This window comes from Melitaea cinxia, chromosome 27 (genome assembly GCF_905220565.1).
Source record: "Melitaea cinxia chromosome 27, ilMelCinx1.1, whole genome shotgun sequence".
Classification (NCBI taxonomy): domain Eukaryota; kingdom Metazoa; phylum Arthropoda; class Insecta; order Lepidoptera; family Nymphalidae; genus Melitaea; species Melitaea cinxia.
Genome location: NC_059420.1, coordinates 4,585,564 through 4,605,623, shown reverse-complemented (window position 1 = coordinate 4,605,623; position 20,060 = coordinate 4,585,564).

Below are 20,060 nucleotides of genomic sequence, written 5' to 3'. Positions count from 1 at the left end.
TATATTAGGGTGTACCGAAAATAAATTCCCTTCTACCGCTTCTTTCCCCACCATCAATGTTGCGAAATAAAGGAAAAATACTGGTAGGACGGCATATTTCCGCGAAGCGCTCAGTCTGTATCACATGTTTATGGCAAATTCCTCTTTTTTGCTTTAATTCTTCACTTCGTTTTGCTTACGGTACGTCCAAAAAACAATTTGAGGATCAACAGGCTATTGAATAATATACATTCATGAAACTGTACATGTTAATAATACTTTCGTATACAGATACGCGTAACTTTTCCCGAGTCCACGAAAATCGTCGAGAAGCTTTAGAAAAAAAAAATTTGAGATACAATAAAAGTCACATAATTTAATGATCGTTATTTCATATCAATTTTTTTTAACACCCTCAGTTTTCGAGATATACTCAAATAACCGGGAGTTTGAGTTTTTATGATGCTTCAAGTCAAAAAGTTTTAACTTTGGATAAAAATGTAAAGAGACCTTTTCTGTGTAAAATAAAATTACCTTTTTTGTTTATTTAACCTTTTTTTTTGTACAATGTATCGTTCGCGACTTATATGCCGCAACGCGTTCTTAGGAAGACGAAATGGCTCCTCCACACATGGTCATGCGGAAACCGGCAGATTTTGTATTTTTAGTAAGTTTTAGATTATATTCTTCAAAATTAAAAAAAAAATCGCGCTCGAGAATGCCGGATTAACGTTTTTTTTACAAGTTCGCGACCCTATAACTCGGCGGCGTCAAGGACTTATCGTCAGATTAGTTAAAGGAGGCGGGCGAACGTCCATAGAAAGTTGGGCCTGAACGTTACATTGATGATTTTAGTGTTATTCTATAGAAACTGTAGTCCTTTATCAAATACAGAACATTTTGCATTAATCCTCCATGGGAGAAAAGAGTTACAAGATGACTTTGTTTAGTAAAAAAATAACCTCAAATCGTTATAGTCACTCACTACTTGTGTTATTTAAAGTACAATTACACGATTATGGACACCTACGGTCCAATGATAAAGCATGTTTATTACAATTGAATCTATGTATTTGTTATTTTTCATTAGTCAATAATAAAGGGGAGAGTTAAATAAAAAATGGTTAATTATTTTAACATTTATTTGTTCATCATCATAAATTATTAGAACGTTATCAAAAAATTGTGAAGGTGGTATTAGATTTTCTTGATGTCTTGCCCAGCCTAGGTACCATATTACGGACATTAATGGTAACAGCAACCTACTGTTCGTCTACCTAAGACACAATTACAATAATAAACTCGGATGGCGTTCCTTCCTCTGCGACAATTGTCAACTAATATGTAAAAAACGTCGTTGTGTGTTGTTGTGCTGTTGTTGTTAAACGTAGCGAAAGTCGTGAAAGAAAACCAAAAGATCAAACGAAATGCGCAAAACACAAAAATATTCACTGTCGCAAGCTGAGAACAAAACGAGTGAATGGCTTTGACACTTGACTTACACCTGACTTATTGTTTATACGCCTTTGATTGCCACCTTAAAAAATAAAGGTAGTCGTTTTTTTATACTAATCTCTTTTTTAGATAAAACTATTATACCCATTGCAAATTACGATAGCATTGCATACTCTTATTATGCAACATAAGTACATAATAAAAAACCTTAAAAATAAAGACAAATGAAACGAATCGGCAATCCAATAATTCGTTTTTCTCAGCTAGCAACATTTGAAGTGTCTCTATAGGACAGAAAAATATACTAGGACACAGGAAAACAAAAGTGTTTCAATTTATTAATCAATTTACTATCCCATGGTAAAATAACGAATCGTTTCGCCATTGGGAATGAAAAAACTTGAAACGAATATTGATAAATATTTCAATGATGTAACGGACAGTAAAGTTCAGGCCCATTTTCGCCCGTGGCCTTTAGTCTTTAAACACTAAAATCAACCCCCAATATCTTAATCTGACGCGCTCGAGTATTTCAGACTATCCATTTTTTTACTAATCTGATCGTCTATCCTAGGCGCGCGTCACTACATATAGAGCTAAATACTTTACCAGCTTGTTCTATTAGGTCTAAGGTATCTCTCATATCTTAAACTGCCACGCTCGAGTATTGCCGAAAATTCCCCTATTCGCCTCCCTAACTAATATCTATGCCGATCTCTCGTTATCGGGACGCACTTCAAGCCTAAGATCATCACTACCATTCTGAATCCTTCCAATGATCCAGTTTCCTTCAATCTGTCGTCCACGATTGTACTTTCTTCTTCCACTCTTTGACTCATCAATTTTAACAATTTTATTAGGGCCCCCTATCTTTCCATCAACCCTTTGGTTTTTTATCTCGTAGACAGCAATGAGTGAAATTACTTGACTATCTCTAAGATACTAGGCGCGCGTCACTACATATAGAGCTAAATACTTTACAAGATTGTTCTATTAGGTCTAAGGTATGTCTCATATCTTAAACTGCCACGCTCGAGTATTGCCGAAAATTCCCCTATTCGCCTCCCTAATTACAGAGGTCATGAGGGAGAGTGTCATATAGTACTATGTTTTTATTTTCAATTTCAACATGGCGTTGTAGCAGTTACAACAATAATTATCCTATAGAGAAAAAATGGCAACCAATGATATTTTGAAAGATCATTTATTTATTAAAATATAAACGTGACTGACAGTACTTGCAAAAGGAAGTCATTTTCGGGAGTATTTTTAGACTTGTATTATCTTCCTCTGTGTTGGCGTAATGACTTTAATTTGTGTATCTGTCGGAAGTGCTCATGAAACTATTATAAGATTGCGAAACGAGAAAGCGAAAACGAAAAAGCTTCAAGTTATTTAAAAAAATATTTATTAGTATAATAAATTGTGACTGACACTGAAGCCCAAAACGTGACTGACACTACTTTAAATCACAGCACATAAAATAGGAGCTCTAAAATTATTTGAAAGATACAAAAGTGTAATTAATGAACCTCGTTAAATACTAGTTTTGAACATAAACACTACCTAAACGAAATAACTAATAATATGTTAGAAACCAACATTGATACTAAAATATTTCAAAACAAAATTTTTAGAAATATAATAATTTAAAAAAAGAAATATAATAATTAAAAAAAAAAAAAACTTAAACAATTTATTTAGCGAAATATAAATTCTTTAAGCCTTTTCAAAAACATCTAGACTTTTTGAAACCTTAAAATAGACTCTTATTGTCCGTAAGAATCAGACTAGGATTAGGCAATATCTCCAGTATGTCATCAAAAGACACCTAAGATATAACTTCTTCATCAGCTTTGAATAAAGAGGCATCGTTATTTGTTACTTTTTGGCTCATTAGTCTGACTTCGTCCTCTTCATTTACATCAATCTGGCAAATAGTGATGTAACGATACGTCTAATGTTTGTTTTTGCGGCAAATTGTGGCAGTACAAACACACCATTTCGGACGTTACTAGCAGTAAGTTCTAAACCACTGGGAACGACGTCTAATATTGGAGCATTATTTTCTTTTTCATCTGTGATTTTCTCAGGCCTTAGAAGATCTCTCTCATCATCGTTTGCTGATTCATCAAAAAACAACGGCCATGCGTTGTTGTTTTGCAAGCGAGATAGTTGCAGGGCTTTGACGTAATTAAATTTATGGTGTTAGGGTGCGTGTAGTGTGTAATGTCGGGTAATAATATAAAAGCACAGTTTCAATACTAGTCTTTTATTGCACTAGCGTTTCAATAATATACAATCATACACACAATAAGAACACAAGTTAACAAACACCACAATAACAGAAGGGGAAATGAATGATCGATAGAATTATACAGTTAATAAGCAAGAAGTACGATAAAATAATGAATAATGTAAGCGATAGATTGATAGATAGATAGCGGGAATGCAGATCGATGCAACTCGATCCGCACTGCAATGCAGATCCGGACCGAGTTGCATCGAGCCGGCCGCTCGTGCGCCGTGTCGTTATCAAGCGGTATATTTTTTTATGTTAAATATGTTTACAATAAAAATGTAACGAGTATAGTGTGTATGAGTGTAAATAAATTTTGTATTAAATATAGAAATATAAAAGATAAATAATATATTGTTAAATACATGCTGTAAATGTATATAATATTATTTAACTTCTACGAATAATTTACTGTCAAGTAGGCTACAAACTTATTTACGTAAAATTTGTGCATTTGTTTAATGTTCATAATGGCCATGTTTTCTCAAAAACCATACTTAATTCTAGGTCTTCATGACATTTACTAAAGTCCTCATCATTCATCAAAATGATTTGTTTGTACCTTTGAGTTTTTGTTTACACCTTCTGTGGAATGTATTTGCATGGCAATTTATGCAATAGCCAAGGCATACGCAACGTCTATGCAAGGTTACGTTATATTTCTGCAACAGTATTTTGGCTTTGTTTCATCGTTTCGACTAAACAGGAGGCGTTTGTTGGCGATTCATTAATTGGTGTCATATATCAATTTTTTTCTGTGTTGTTGTGTAAATCTTAATTTAAATAACGATGAAATCCAACCCATATTGGTATTTTTTGAATTTAAAGCTATGACAAAGCGTCGGCAGAAATCTTGTTTATAAATTAATTGTAACATTGGTGACATTTCTTGTTTCAAATTGTCTGATAATACCAATAATTGATCAATCTTTTTTTTTTTTTGGAATATGGTACAATGTCTGAAATGATAGCATCAAAAGTTCGCTTCCTTTTTTTTTTGATTAGAGATTTGCAAGTTGACCAGATAGCTATTCAGAGTTTCATTATTTTCACAACGGTTTTCAATTTGTTGGAAATTTTCTTCAGTACTTTCAACATTCTCAATAATTGTTTGGTATATTATACCCACTGTTTCATGTAAAGTATTTTTACCAGTTGCAGTATCGATATTTCAGTTATCGAACGCTACGCCTGTATGCATGTCACTTCTTTTGCTTTATTCTGAACAAATTTTCGAGCGGTTGAAAAAAGTAGTTTTGGCTGCCGTTTAACTATAATTTAATATAGAACTACTAGACCACATGATATGACGCTAATAGACAACAAAACAAACCAGAAACACTTTTAGCGGCAAAGAACACTTTTTTTATTTACAGGCGTTTTCTAACCGAATCATAAAAAGATCGAACTTGGTTAAAGCGATCAGTGTTATTTTGAGGAATAGAATTGTTATCAATAACATGCGAATAGTTTCTCATCTGAAGAAATCTATCTCTGGCCATTTTCTCTAAAAATATTTTCATATCTAAACTAGAATCTAGAATTATACGCCGTATTTGTGCTTGTCCTTCCATCTTTTTGTGTATATCTTGTGGTGGAGTTAATAGACGTGATATCAAGTGAATTAAACATTTTATTTATCCCTAAAGCGATATACACCTACACCGGTGACCCCGACGTGATGACCGGCTTCGTTCGTATGATCGATACCGTAGCCTGAAGTCAGTCTCAGCGATTTAACTGTAGTGTCAAATTTTTCACTGCTTCCTTGAGTTCAGCTATTTCTAGCGACATAGTCTCTTGTGAGCCGCATGGGACAGCTGGTGAGGATGTACACGCTACCTGACGCCTAGTTGACACGATGTCTTGCACTCTGTTGGCTAGGTTTGCCAACGCTTCCAAGGTAGCAAGGTAGTACTGGGTTGCGATGCAATCAATGCCTGGATGTTGGTGGGAGACGGCTGCTCTACATCGTCCGAATAAATCACCTGGGACCTCTGATCCAGACAAACTTTGTGTCTCAGGAATCGAGAAGGCTTCCGGTCACCCAGCTCTTCGTGCATGGGTATTCGTTGCACCTTTTTCTCCTTCAACGCGTTCAGACGCTTTATCAGCTCGAACTTCAGCCTCTCGTACTTATTCTCCACTGGAGGAGCTATTATAACGTTCTTCATCTCCTTGAAATATTGCGGGTCCAGGTGTCCGATGACGTATTTAAATCGGGTGACATCTGACGTAATCTCGGATATGGCAAATTGTCCTTCAACCTGCGTAAACAATGTGTTCAAAATGGCGGAACCTGTACGCCAACGTGGCAAATGTTGTGCGGTGGTACCGAAATGTGCTTTTCGCGCTTAGGTCGGACGTTACGATTGCCGGTCTTTGACACCGTGGTTTCCGCCGAATCGCTACAGTCACTCATTTTGGGCACTCCCTTTTGACTCTTGTTAGAATTGCACTTAAAATAAAGACTCACCTATTAATTTCGTTTATTAGCGAACTTAAATAATTTACAATAATGAAATCACATCAGGACTCTGTTACTCACACCGTTGCCGGTAACGTTCCGATTGACATTCGACATTTCATTCTTATAAATCATTTTCAAAAATCAAAAATGTCAATGTTTCCATCAACTGCGCTGTGTTTCTATTAATCAAATTAATAAATAATTATTCCTAAACAAATTATTATTGCCCGATTCATCATAATTATAAATTGATATTTAAAATTAAATAAAACATAAAAATTATAAAGACTATGCTAACACATATAAATCAAATTAATAAATAATTATTAATTAATAAATTATTACTGCCTTATTAACTCATATTACATTAAAAATTGATATTTCTAAAAAATGTACAAATTATGATGAGTATGCTAACTCTTATAACTTGTTCGATCGATATATATTTTACAATTTTAGTTAAGGGCAAAACAATTTCTATGTCTATAGACCGCCAAGCCTGCATACATGTTTATTGAACTTGCCCCTAATAGCAGTAACAACAGTAGTTATCCATCAAGCAAAAGAATCACCCGTGTAGGCAGACGCGTCACATTACCTGATTTTTACCGCCCGTAGTTTACCGGTCTCTCGAGGGGAGTGATGTGGGCACGTATCTTTAATATTTATATATTCTGTGTGATCTGTGTCATATAATGACATATAATTATTTGGCATTGACGATATAATTTTTTATTTTAAGTTAAAAAGAAATTTGAAAACATAACGATAGTAACATGATTATGCCATTGTAACAACTAAAAAGCTCAAAGACCTTTAGAGAAAGTTAATGGTATTGTTTCGTTTTCGCTTTATATTTCTTATAAACTGTACGCTGTATTTGTGCTAGTGGCTTTCTCTTTCCATCTTCGTTGTGTATATCTCGTGGATCATCAAGTGAATTGAACATTTTATTTATCCCACAATCGATATACACCTCAGTGTACATAAAATAGGTAATAAATATATACAGGTTTGATTTATGAACTTCCCCTTATTTCTTCAGTCTCGTTTTGCTTCATCCAGCATTTTTACTATTGTTGGTGGTTTGGACTCTTTTGGGATGGTTTTAGGTGTTTTCCTAAGGGTAACTCCTCTCTCGATTTCGGCTGTTATCCCTGCTAGATTTATGGATCCAGGCTGACGTTTTAGTTTCTCTTAGATCTCAATCAATGCAATGTCATCTTCCATTATAAAGCTCAAAAAAATGGAGTGTTCCATAATGATGGGTGTTCCGTATAGGAGCAAGAGAGAGATGTATTTTTGAATAATCATAACAAAGTTGGAAAGGAGTATGCACATCTAAAACGTGGTTGTTTTTTTAAATCTTGAAGGATCACCGATGACGTATTCGAGAGCGCGCCCGCGATTGGCCGGGACCGGCATGCCGCGATATATGAGGGCTCCAATTGGTCGAACGTAAATTTAGACCTTAGTACAAAGGTGCAAGGGCGATATGCGAACCCAAACTAAGTGAACGGAGCGGAGCGAACATTGGGTATGGTTATGCTGGGGATGAGCTTGCCCTTCAGCTTGTCTGGAATAAAATGGCCCATGATCATTGATGCAGTAGCACACAACATGAGAACACAAAATAAAAACAAACAATTAACAAACATTTGTTGTCGTACTTAGATTTTCAGTGGAGAAAATAACACATAAATTATTAAACACAAACCAATCAGATACAAATCAGATTGATTCAAAAACAGGTTTTCGATTACATCTAGTATCTTTAATCTCAAAATCGATCTAAATCGGTACATATTACTGATGACGATAAACTGCTTACAGGTTCTTAAGTAGTTAGTAACTTCTCTTGTTTTACTTGACGCTTCTTTCGAGGAACATATATCTTTTTCTTCAGTTAAGTCCGTAGCTTCTTGATTTAAGGCTGTGCTTGTTAAAGTTAACTCAATATCTTCTTGGCATTCTATTTCCTTATTTTCTAACTTGCCTAGTAATTTTAGTAAAGAACCCGCCATTTTTCTTTGTGTACCTATTTTTCTCGTTTTTGCTGTCGAAATTGCGCATCTGGATGAAATCGGCTGACCTTTTTTGGCCTTTCGACTCACCAGCCTTCGCTCTTGCCATTATGTACTCATATACTTTCTGAAGTAAAGTTACTCTTGATGATCCGAGCCTGCTTAAAGAGTCCTGATTCATTATTATTTATTTATTTATTTACTTATAAGGGATGGTACACAGCACAGAAAAAATTATAAAACAAACTAGAATGAAATATAATCAAAAAGGCCAATTACGACCATCCATCCGTTTAAAATTTAAATTAACAGATATACAGATAGATATATTATGATACTGACTTTTTATCTTTGGTGACACTATTGCTGCGTGTCAAGAGATTTTAATAAGAATACACGTGTTGTGTATGTAGTAAACTTACATGTACTTGTGTATCTACTAAAATTAAATGATTTTGTTTTTTTCAATAACTGATTTATAGGTAGGTAAGGTAATGGAACAGTATTTTATAATTTTGTTTTCTGTAATTTGGAGACAGCTAAGGTTTGATTTGGCCACTGCTCCCCATACTTTAATTAAATATTTGAGACAGATTTTACCAAAGAATTGTAAGTTAGTGTGCATTTGGTCTGGCATCTGGGTCTGGATACAGTTTTATGAAACGCTGGTTTTAAATTTCAAATAAATTAGGATGAAAGGATGAATAAACTACCTTATTTTGATATAATTACAACCCCCCCACTATATCAAAATATCAAATGATGATCGATACCTATATCACATTATTATTAACATTTGACCAGCAATTTTCTTTGTTCGCGACCACAATTTCTTTGATCGGACGTTGAATGGAAAAGTCTCAGAAAAGAACTTGCTCCAGAGTCGATAATACCAGTCAGTCTTTGAGAAACTGCCATTTAAGAATACGGCACTCAAGGCGTTTGTTTGCTTACGTTCATAGAACTTGTTATTGTCTGAATATTTGTCGAAACTAGTGCATTGATTACGAGTGTCCCGTTTGTTTACATTTGTAACGTTTTATTACTATTATTATATATTTATTTATTTGCACACTTACAAGAACACTAAAAAGAAAAAAAAATACTGAATAAAGCGCAAAGGTTGTTTTATCATTGATAGTGATTTCTTACAGACAACCTGTCTATAAAGGTAACATTTGTAACAAATAACAGGCACATGGTGCTATTTATTACATACATAGTATAAGATTCACATATACAGCATATACAATACACCAAAAACTATATTCACATATCACATCATTCATCATTCATTCATGTACATATATATTACATAAATACATAATTATTTACTAAACATATTGTATAAATATCATACAAATAATGGTTATTGACGATATTTCGATAGATTGTGTTTTTGGACGTATCGTTTAAAAATACGTATCAACACTTCTTGCCGAATATCTCGCATTCCACAGTTTTACAGTTTTATATTACCTATTTATTTATTTGATATTCAAATTTCGAAAACTTACTGCTAGTTTACAGTGAAAAAAAACAATGATTAAATTACGACCAATTACAAGTTTTCACAGCTAGTATTAATGGATATCAAGTTACTTGTATTAATGGATGTTATGTTATCATGGTAACATTTACAGCAAAACAACAACACAATAAAAATAAGTTAGTATAAGATAGAAAACGATATGCAAATAATTCTATACAAAAGTCAAAATACAATAAAAAGGCACTTTTCACCAGTGCTCAGCCGCTAAAATCTAGTACACAGCCATGATGCTACCAGTAGTCAGCCTCTCTTGAGATCGATAGTTTTATGTTTAATAAAGATTACTAATATAAATTATATCAAAGTTATTTGATTTAATTATTATATAAAAGAACAACAAAAAATAAATTTTCCTTAAATTACTTTGTAAATTTTACATTAGAATCAGTATTTTAAGTCTGAGTTCAGCATTCAAAACATTTTTCAGTTCTTTTTCACTTTTAAAATATTCTCTTCTATTAACAACCTTCTTCTGAATTTTAGTTTCTTTAGAGGTTTCTTCTTTTTTGCCATAACTTCCAGGTGTTAATTGTACGTCACTTAGAATGGTAATCTTATTAGGTTTAGATGCCACCAAATCAAAAATCATCTTTTTGTCATTTTCCATTGCATCATTTCTATCTATCAATTTCCTTTTTTTAATACTTTGTAATTCAAAATCCTTATTTGAATTATCATCTGCCTTCTCCATAGGCTTTTTAAATTTCATTTCAGACATTTTTTAATTGTCGTATCTAGTGACACTAGATACTGGTGTTGACCCAACATATGTGGATAAAAGTGTCACCATTTTGTTGTCTTTCCAGGTGACACAAGACATATCAATACCATCAAATGTAGTTGTCCTTTCTACATGACTTCTCTAGGTACTGACTTTTTCATAAACTCTTTTTTGTCTGGTAATTTTGAGTTTGGAATTCGATTTTGTTTTACAGTACTCACAGATTAAATACCTTGCTTGACTTAATGATGATCCAGAGGCAATGATGTGTAGAAATTGTCAAAGTATATTATGTGATTTTGATGTCTTGGCACACGTCTTAGCAAACGAATGATAACATTTCCTGTGGCTCCCAGATCAGGTTCTCCTTCTAGTCTTCCTGTATTTTCCTGTCCTGAATACAATTCAAATGTATGAGCATATCCTGATAAATCACAGAGTACATAAAATTTAAACCCCCATTTGTGGGGTTTATTAGGCAGGTATTGTTTTAAGAAATGTGCTACTTTTGTGAAAAATATTTCGGCAAAATAAGCACGCTTTAATGCCATAAAATTAAATTACATTTTAAACCTTTTTTATTTCTGCGAAAACACTTGTTGAAGATGTTGATGATGGAGTATAAATGATAAGTCAGACACTCTCTTATGCAGTATTTTATTACTATGATATGATTTTATGACTTTGGTACAATATGAGAAGTTAAAGTAATAATGTATGCGCTTGCGCTGGGCTCGCTGAACGGAGTCGAAGTGATGCCGCGGCGGCCGGCGCGTACGCCGCGCCCCGTCTCCCTTCAGGTCCCCGCTCTTGCATGGCAAGCTCGTAGAAATTTCCACCTAAGTTGACGTTAACAATCGGCCCCCCTTGAAAGGTGGCTATTTCAAGACTTTCAAGACCGTCGTCACTGGCAGAGGGCACACTCTGTTTAAGCCTCGGCGCTCAATACCGCGGTAAGTGATAAAATCCGCCACTCTGCAGAGTCCATCGGATCCAGGATATAACTGATAGACCTTGCCAATCTCCACTTTAGGGGCGGTAGATTTTCTTCTTTAAAGACGACCATATCCCCTGGTTTTAGTTCCTCCTTCTTAAGGCGGCACTTCGTTCGTTCTTGTAACTCGGATAGGTACTCATCAGGCCCGCCGCTAGCTGTGTCGTCGCCCGCGTGCAATACTGATTATGTCGCCCTACGACTACTTACTCTGAGTTTTGTCAAAAAAGGATATTTGAAGGAGTTTTCTCATTATGGTGGGGAAAAAAAAACAACTTAACGAAGATAAAACATTCATTTTAAATAATTAAGTAGGTACTTATTATTTTTGTTTACAAAAATTTAACTCTTCTTGCCTTTACATGTGCGAAATCTTCTATCAACTTTCTTGTATCCAAACTGTCTAAAATTTCATGTTCAATCGAAACTATAGCTAAATAACTTAGTCTTTGCTTAAGCATTGTTGATCTTAAATAATTTTTGATAATTTTTAATTTTGAAAAGGATCTTTCACCAGATGCAACTGAAACTGGCAGTGTAAGTAATATTCTTAGCGCTATTGCTGTGTTCGGAAATGTTGAAATTAAGTAATTGGTAAAAAGATATCTGTCGTATCGTCAATGTCTGATTCACTACTTGAATTATCTTTAAGTTTCATATTTAAATCTTTACAATGTTTCAATAACTCATCATTGGAATAATTAAATAAGTTATTGCTAAAAAAGCCAAATACGTCGGTAAATGTTTTTAACTCGTCGAATCTATCTTTTAAAGAAGTTATTGTCTGATCTAGGATTCTAAAATAAAACTCTACTCTATATTTGATTTTGGGGTCTACTAAAACTTCATCATTGTGTTCATAGTGAAATTGTGTTGATTTTTTTCTTGGACGAATTGTACGTATTGGTGGGAAACCTTTTTCTACGTTGAGTTCGTGAGCCACTTTGGAAGCTTCTGCTAACACCGTTTCAAAGTGGTCAGCCTTGCGATATTCTGTGAACTTGTCAATCAACTTATTCAACAAATTTATGCACATTTGAGTATTCGCTGTGGGGCTATGCATCATTTTGCTCAGAGCATTGATTTCGTTTAAAATATCGAACCAAATTATTACCTAGCAAATAAATCTATAATTTTGAATGCTTAAAGCAAGCGAATGAGATTTGTGAGATGTAGTACTATCCCAGTCCGACGAATCACTACATATTTCCAGCAAAGCCTCAAATATTTTTTCGAGGTTATACCGTAATGGTTTAACTGCATCGATTCTGTTTGACCATCGCGTTGCACTTAAAGCTTTTAATTTTAAATCTGGTAAATGTTTGCAAATTACCGACCACCTTTTTGTAGATGATGAAAAGAAAACGTAAATTTCTTGAATTATATTAAAGAAATTCACAGTTTCATACGTAACATTTGCTGCATCGTTCACAACCAAACTAAGACTATGCGCCGAGCATGGGACGTAAAATGCACGGTTATTGATTTCCAAAACTTTTTTTTCGTAGTCCATTGTGTTTTCCACATATATTAGAACCATTGTCATAACCTTGACCACGTAAGTATTGAATGTTGAGATTTAATTGTGAAAATAAATCCAAAACAAAATTTAATAGACCTTCACCCGTGGAACTGGTGATCGGACAGAAACCAATAAAATTTTCACATATCTCAACACTTTTTGTTTCGTTATTTAACCCATTACTTCCCAAGCATCGAAAACATTGGAATTTTTTGATAAAATCTTTAAATTAAATTCCTAATATATTCATCATTACAGCCTATACAGTCCACTGCTGGACATAGGCCTCCACAAGTTTACGCCAAAAATAACGTGAACTCATGTGTTTTGCCCGTAGTCACCACGCTGGGCAGGCGGGTTGGTGACCGCAGTACTGGCTTTGTCGCACCGAAGACGCTGCTGCCCGTCTTTGGCCTGTGTATTTCAAAGCCAGCAATTGGATGGTTATCCCGCCATCGGTCGGCTTCTTAAGTTCCAAGGTGGTTGTGGAACCTTGTTATCTCTTAGTCGCCTCTTACGACACCCACGGGAAGAGAGGGGGTGGCTAAATTCTTTAGTGCCGTAGCCACACAGCACATCCTAATATATTAAGAAAAAATATTTTGACAAAAAATAAAATAAAAAAATTACCTTCCTTGCTGAGTCAGCCTGTCCTATAAATATGACAATGGGGACATGTGATCAAAAATAATGAAAGTGAACAATTATTAGAAAATCCGCTTTATTTGAAAACTATGAACACAAACTGTTTTAAAAAAATTGATGGGCTTATTTTGTATGATAAGGTATAAAACAATCACTGCAAAGTATTTTTTCACATTTAACACAAAAGGTTAGAGGTTTTTTTTTACAGCCTTGTCCTTGGCAACGCCTCTGTTTCTCCCTCTTCGTCATGTAGTGACCAAAATTATCAAACCTGACAGGTTGTAAAAGAACTTCTGAAGAACCTGGTGTAGGTTTGCTTGCCTTGCCTTCCAATTTTTTAATCCAAGAATAACAAACCCTTCGTCTAAAATCTAGCAGAGGGATGTTTTCACCTTTATTTACCTGGTTGTAAATAATCCATGCATTCACTAGGTACATGTCTAAAATACGGGTGACCAGAGGCCAATACCATTTTTTACCTCTAAAGCGGATTGGATATTTAGAAATCAGCCAATCATGTTTATCCACTCCTCCCATGTTTTTATTATAATTATGAATAAGCCTTGGCTGATTCACGGCTATTTTGGCCTTTTCTTTCTTTGAGTACTTATTAGTTTTTACAAAAGGTTCAACAGTATCAAAATTAGTCAAAAGACATACTACATTATTGTCATGCCATTTCACGCATAATATTTCATTATTTTTATCAAAACGATGATCGGAATAACCTCGGTCTTTCTTTTTCATCTCTTGTTTGGTCATGATAGGACATTTCTTAGTTCTATTGTCTCTGACTGTCCCTGTAGCTCTGAACCCTTGAGATTTCAAATCAATCAACAATTGCATGCTGCTGAAAAAGTTATCGAAATAGACTGCATGTGCTCTGGGATCTGTACATACAGCAAGCAACTTTTTTACAACTGCTGAACCCAAGCCGTCGCCAGTACTAGCAGAGATTTGAGCATCCTTGCCTGTATAAAGCGAAAAGTTATAACAATATCCGCTGACACCACACAGTGCCCAAAACTTGTACCCAAACCTCATTGGTTTACCTTTAATAAATTGTTTGATTCCATGGTGACCAAAGTATTTGACGATCATTTCATCAACAGCTAAATTGGATTCAAATATCCCAAACTTTCGGAATGATTCATTAGCTTTTTTTTTTTTTCTTTATTTGGAAACAAACAGCACAAAGAATATAATTCGTTCATGAAACATAAAAAAAAAAATAATCAAGCCAACAAAGTTTCCACTTAAAAGTATGAACAAATAAATTAGACAATACAATAAATACAATTATACATACTACACAATACAATAAAATATAGTTATATTTAGGACGTATATATAACATTAAAAAAAACAAAGACAAATATACATTATACAAATCGAACACTACTACACTATATTTCGATTAGTTTTCTTTTTCCCTTTCAAAAAGTATTTGTACTCATTGAACCCACTGCTGAACAAGTCGATGTCATTATACCGGTCTTCATAGACTTTACATGACCTTGCGAGAAATGAGTTGCCACAATACCTTGTCCGAGTGACAGAGGGGGAGAAAGTTGCTCGGGATCTTGTGCAATAACTGGGGCACCTAAACGATACCCTACTAAGTAGGTACTGAGAGTCTACCAAACCATTAATCAATTTGTAAAGAAAAAGCTGATCTCTGTGTTCTCTACGATTTTCAAGGGAAGTAAACTTAGAAAAACAATCAGATCCAAATTTGAATTTCAACCTTTTAACGAATTTATTTTGTATTCCTTCAATTATGTCTATGTATTTCTTATATTGAGGATTCCAAACGGTAGATGCGTATTCCAAATTTGATCTAACATATGCATTATACAGGAGAATTAAGGTCTGAGCATTTTTAAAAACCATCCCTTGCCTAAATATAAAGCCCAACATTCTATACGACTTGGTTGTTATCTTGTCTAAATGCTGGTCAAAAATGAGCTTGCTATCCAACTGAACTCCCAGACCCCTTACCTCCGTAACTCTTTTTAAACTGGCATTAGAGATTGAGTAATTATACAAAATATGTTCTCTTTTTCTCGAAAATGTAATTGTACAACATTTTTCTAAATTCAAATACAAGCTATTAAATCTACAGTATTGTTCAAGTCTATTTAAATCATCCTGCAATTCATCACAATCTTTTTTATTCTTTATAATTTTAAAATTTTTTGTATCATCCGCATATAATATTACATTTGAATTCAAAAAGCACTTATCAATGTCATTAACAAATACATTAAATAGTAGAGGTCCTAAATGTGAGCCCTTTATCGATAAATGGACGAATTTTGAAAGCTTTGTCAGTATTATCAATTCTTGAGATGTCATTGAAATGTAAAAAGGATTTAATTTTGTCAAAACGATTACGAGACATTGCTCGCTCAACAAATGGGATGTGTACATCATCATCTCTACACCAATATAGTTTACTTTGAGGCAAGTGGTGATACGAAGAGAAAACAAAATTCCTATAAAGACTTTTAACTCATTTACAGTTATATTGAAGTTCAAATCATTTTTATAATGTTTGGCGTAGGTTACGGTTTCCTGTACAATATATTCTAGAATATCGTCACACAACAAATTTTCGAATATTTCTACCGCTGATTTCCCTTCCAACTCCGTAATCATATTTTCTAAACATTTTTGAGCAGTATTAGATTCCGGCTGTATTTCAGAATATACTGGTTCACACTTACGCCAAGTGACTGTCTTGCTTGTCCGAGATGTGGTTTGAGTAGGATGATCGTCCTCGTCGTTATCAATTGTACACGAAAATTCCACTTGACCAGCTACATCTGACACTGACGAAACTCCCATGTCGTCTTCAGGACCTTCTTCTATGTCAGTCATTTCATCTACTTCATCCGGAGGCAATATGGCAACTTCAATGTCATTCAACTCATCATCACTACAATCTTCAATATCTTGAAGATAGTCTATGATTTCTGACACCTTCAGAGCTTTTTTAAATGTTTTTTTTTACTGGATCCATGACCTATAATTAATAATAAAAAATATAGCTACACGTTTATCAATACGAATAGGTATAATATTTGATAAAGAACAAAATAAAAATATTTTTACTTACCTTTTTCAACCTTATGAACAATTCAATTCTTTAACTCTAGTTCGATAAAAGAAATAATCACAATCGTGTCACGAGATATAATGTGTTCGGCGTAGACTTATCGACTAATGTAAAAACAAGCAAGACCCGCAAGAAACAAACAATTGACACGTTTGTACCTGTACGTAGCGTAACAGGATCGAACGCGCTTTCGCGGCAAATTGTACAGACATGTTCCCAGTGTCATATTTATAGTACGGCTTATTTTTAATGTATACCACAAGTTCCCAAATCATGTTTTGTTTTTGTTTTTATTTTATATATATTTGATAGAGATCTAAAAATCAGTTTTATGTACTTTGAAGTCGGTAACATTTTTCTTTTACGGTATTTAAAATCGAAACTTAATGCTCTTCTTGAGGTAACAAAAAAGATCAGTTTTAAAAAAAATACAGTAAAATTACGTAAAAAATTTTTATAGTGTAGAAAAATTATTTTATTAGAAAAATATTGTAAAAATATGATTTTCATCAAAAATAATAAAAATAAAAGGCCTAATTTGTAAAAAAAATATATTTTTTTTAAATTTTTTTTTTATTTTGTTTTATTAGGCAATCCAACAGCGTTATAATACAATAGTATGTTACAATATAATGCATAAAAATGGCCAAAATAGGATCACACTGGTATGAAAGAAAATTAATCATTATAAAATGCATAACTAGACACTATTTAAAAAATATAATAATAAGAAGTAAAAAAAGTAAACGGCTATGTTCCGTCTTATCCACTGCAGTTAGAGGTGAGTGCATGACATGAAGATGTGAATGTGTGTTCGTGTAGGTGTGTGCATGTAAGATGGAGGTGTATTAGTGTAGGTGTGTGTATGTAAGATGAAGGTGTATTTGTGTGGGTTTGTGCATAAATCTGTAGGTGCTGGTTTAGAATATTATTGATGATATGAAAAGAGTGTCTTAAAAATAGGACACTGGGGAGGAATGGGTTAAAATAACATACCTAAGTACAACTGTAATTTGCTCTGTATGACTTACATCTGGTGTGCAATCTAAGATAATGGAGAAATGTTTTGATTTTTTAAATATGTTCAATATATATTTTTTATGGTCGTGCCAAGCAACTCAATTATTTCATTCTGAATTTGATCTCCTAAATAATGAGACATACGACTTGAATCTGATTTCGAGGACTAAATTCTATGAATATGTTCCCGCATAACTGAATCAAAGGATGCTGTCATTTCGATTGCTTTTAAAAAATTACCATTGTTATGTTCATATAATGTTTTAGAGGACCCTCGGAAAGCCAGATACTGATGAGATAAAAACTTGATTACGCCTATGATTCTTTCGAATACATCACACCATTGTTTTTTTTTCCCGATTCTAATGGTCTCAGTTGCATTTGATATACAGTAGTTTTATTTTTTAACATATTATTCAATTGTACCCAAGATTTCACATTTTCACTGTGGAAAACACTTGTTTCGTGTCTTTTCAGTGTTAATGATAAATGTTGCCAATCAGAAAAACCGTTCAAAGCAGACAAACTACTAAAAGATTTACCAAATATTTTGCAACAAAAACTATACTGAATCTTTCGAAATAGAGTAAACAAGCCATTCCCTGTTAATTTTTTCTCCATTGGGAAGATTTCTATAATAATAATTGTCTGTAAATTTTCTTCCGTGGTCATCATAGGAAAGTTGCAGTTGGACGCCTGTACGGGACCACGACTAACAAAAATATTTACAAGATCATTAGTCATACTGACAGGCCACAAACCGGGATCATCACCACAATCTAAATTGCTACATATTAGTGATGACGATAAACTGCTTACAGGTTCTTTAGTAGTACCTTGTCTTGTATTACTTGACGCTCCTTCCGAAGAACATATAGCTTTTTCTTCAGTTACGTCCATAGCTTCTTTATTTACCTCAATATCTTCTCGGCATTCCGTTTCCTTATTTTCTGGCTTGCCTAAAAATTTCAGTAAATAACCCGCCATTTTTTCTTTGTGTAAATCTTTTTCACGTTTTTGCTGTCGAAATTGCGCTCCAGAAAGTTTTTTCCTTTTCTGCGGTTCCTGAAATTATTTGTAAATGTTAGTTTTTTTTTTGATACAATACTATGCCGGAAAAGATCAGACAAATATGATTCGAACCCACGGAAAATTTTCTACAATAAGTTCATTTCAATCATAACATAACCTATTCATTAATTTTCAAAATTAATATTAAAGACGAATTTTATATACTAAAACGTATATAATTAAATAATTAAAAACCCTTATTTATTGTTCCTTGAACAGTAATTATTGTGATAATACCTTTTGTTTCTGCAGTGTAAAATACTTACGAGCAAAAATATGGAATCACCACGCTTTTTTCAATGTTGAAAATACGTGTAGAATCAATTGAGGTAATTTCTGAAATCTAAATAACTTTAAAAACCAATGAATGCGCTACAATTTTTTTTTAAACTTAATCGGTTCTATGCTGATAATAAGGTAGAAGACACATGACATGTTTTTGCTCACAAGTGTAGTTTTACAGCTGTGTCTAGTTGTAATGTTTGTAAATTAATGAGTGTTAATTGTAATTTTAAATTACTTCACTTAAAAAAAGTAAAATAAAAAATTTACACATTTGAACTACTTCTTTTATTATCATTTTACAGTTTTCATTAAAATTGGCAAAATATTTTGTTTCCAAAAAGTGATAACACTGTGGAGCAGGTTCGATACATAGTTCTGGTCATAGTCAACCTCTATAACATCTACTTTGTTGTCTTTTCAAACTCACTGCTTGCTACAGAAAAGTAACTTTTACTCAAATTTGCACAATACCATTGTATTTGCACTTGTGCATAATATTGTTTGGTGATAGCACCATTTTTGATATATTTTTATCACTTTTCTTGCTACTTGGGCACTTAATTTTTTATCGTATATATTTTTTTACAAATACCATCTGGTGAGTCTGCAATAATAGGATTCTGTTCAAGAAATATATAATCCACATTTTCTTATTTTTTTGCCTCATTTGTTCTCCACAGTTTTTCTTACACCATCTTCCAAATTTTTACCACGTTTTATTGCACTTGTTTATATGGTTCTTGCTCCAAGAATACTTGCGATCAGATTGATGTTTTAAGTATTGACATGTAGTAATTTTTCTTTTTTTTTTTGATTCTGTCAAAAAATATTCTACCATATTTGTCACTGAATATATACTTTTGCCTTCATCAGTTTTTACCTTCTTTTATATGACCTATCTT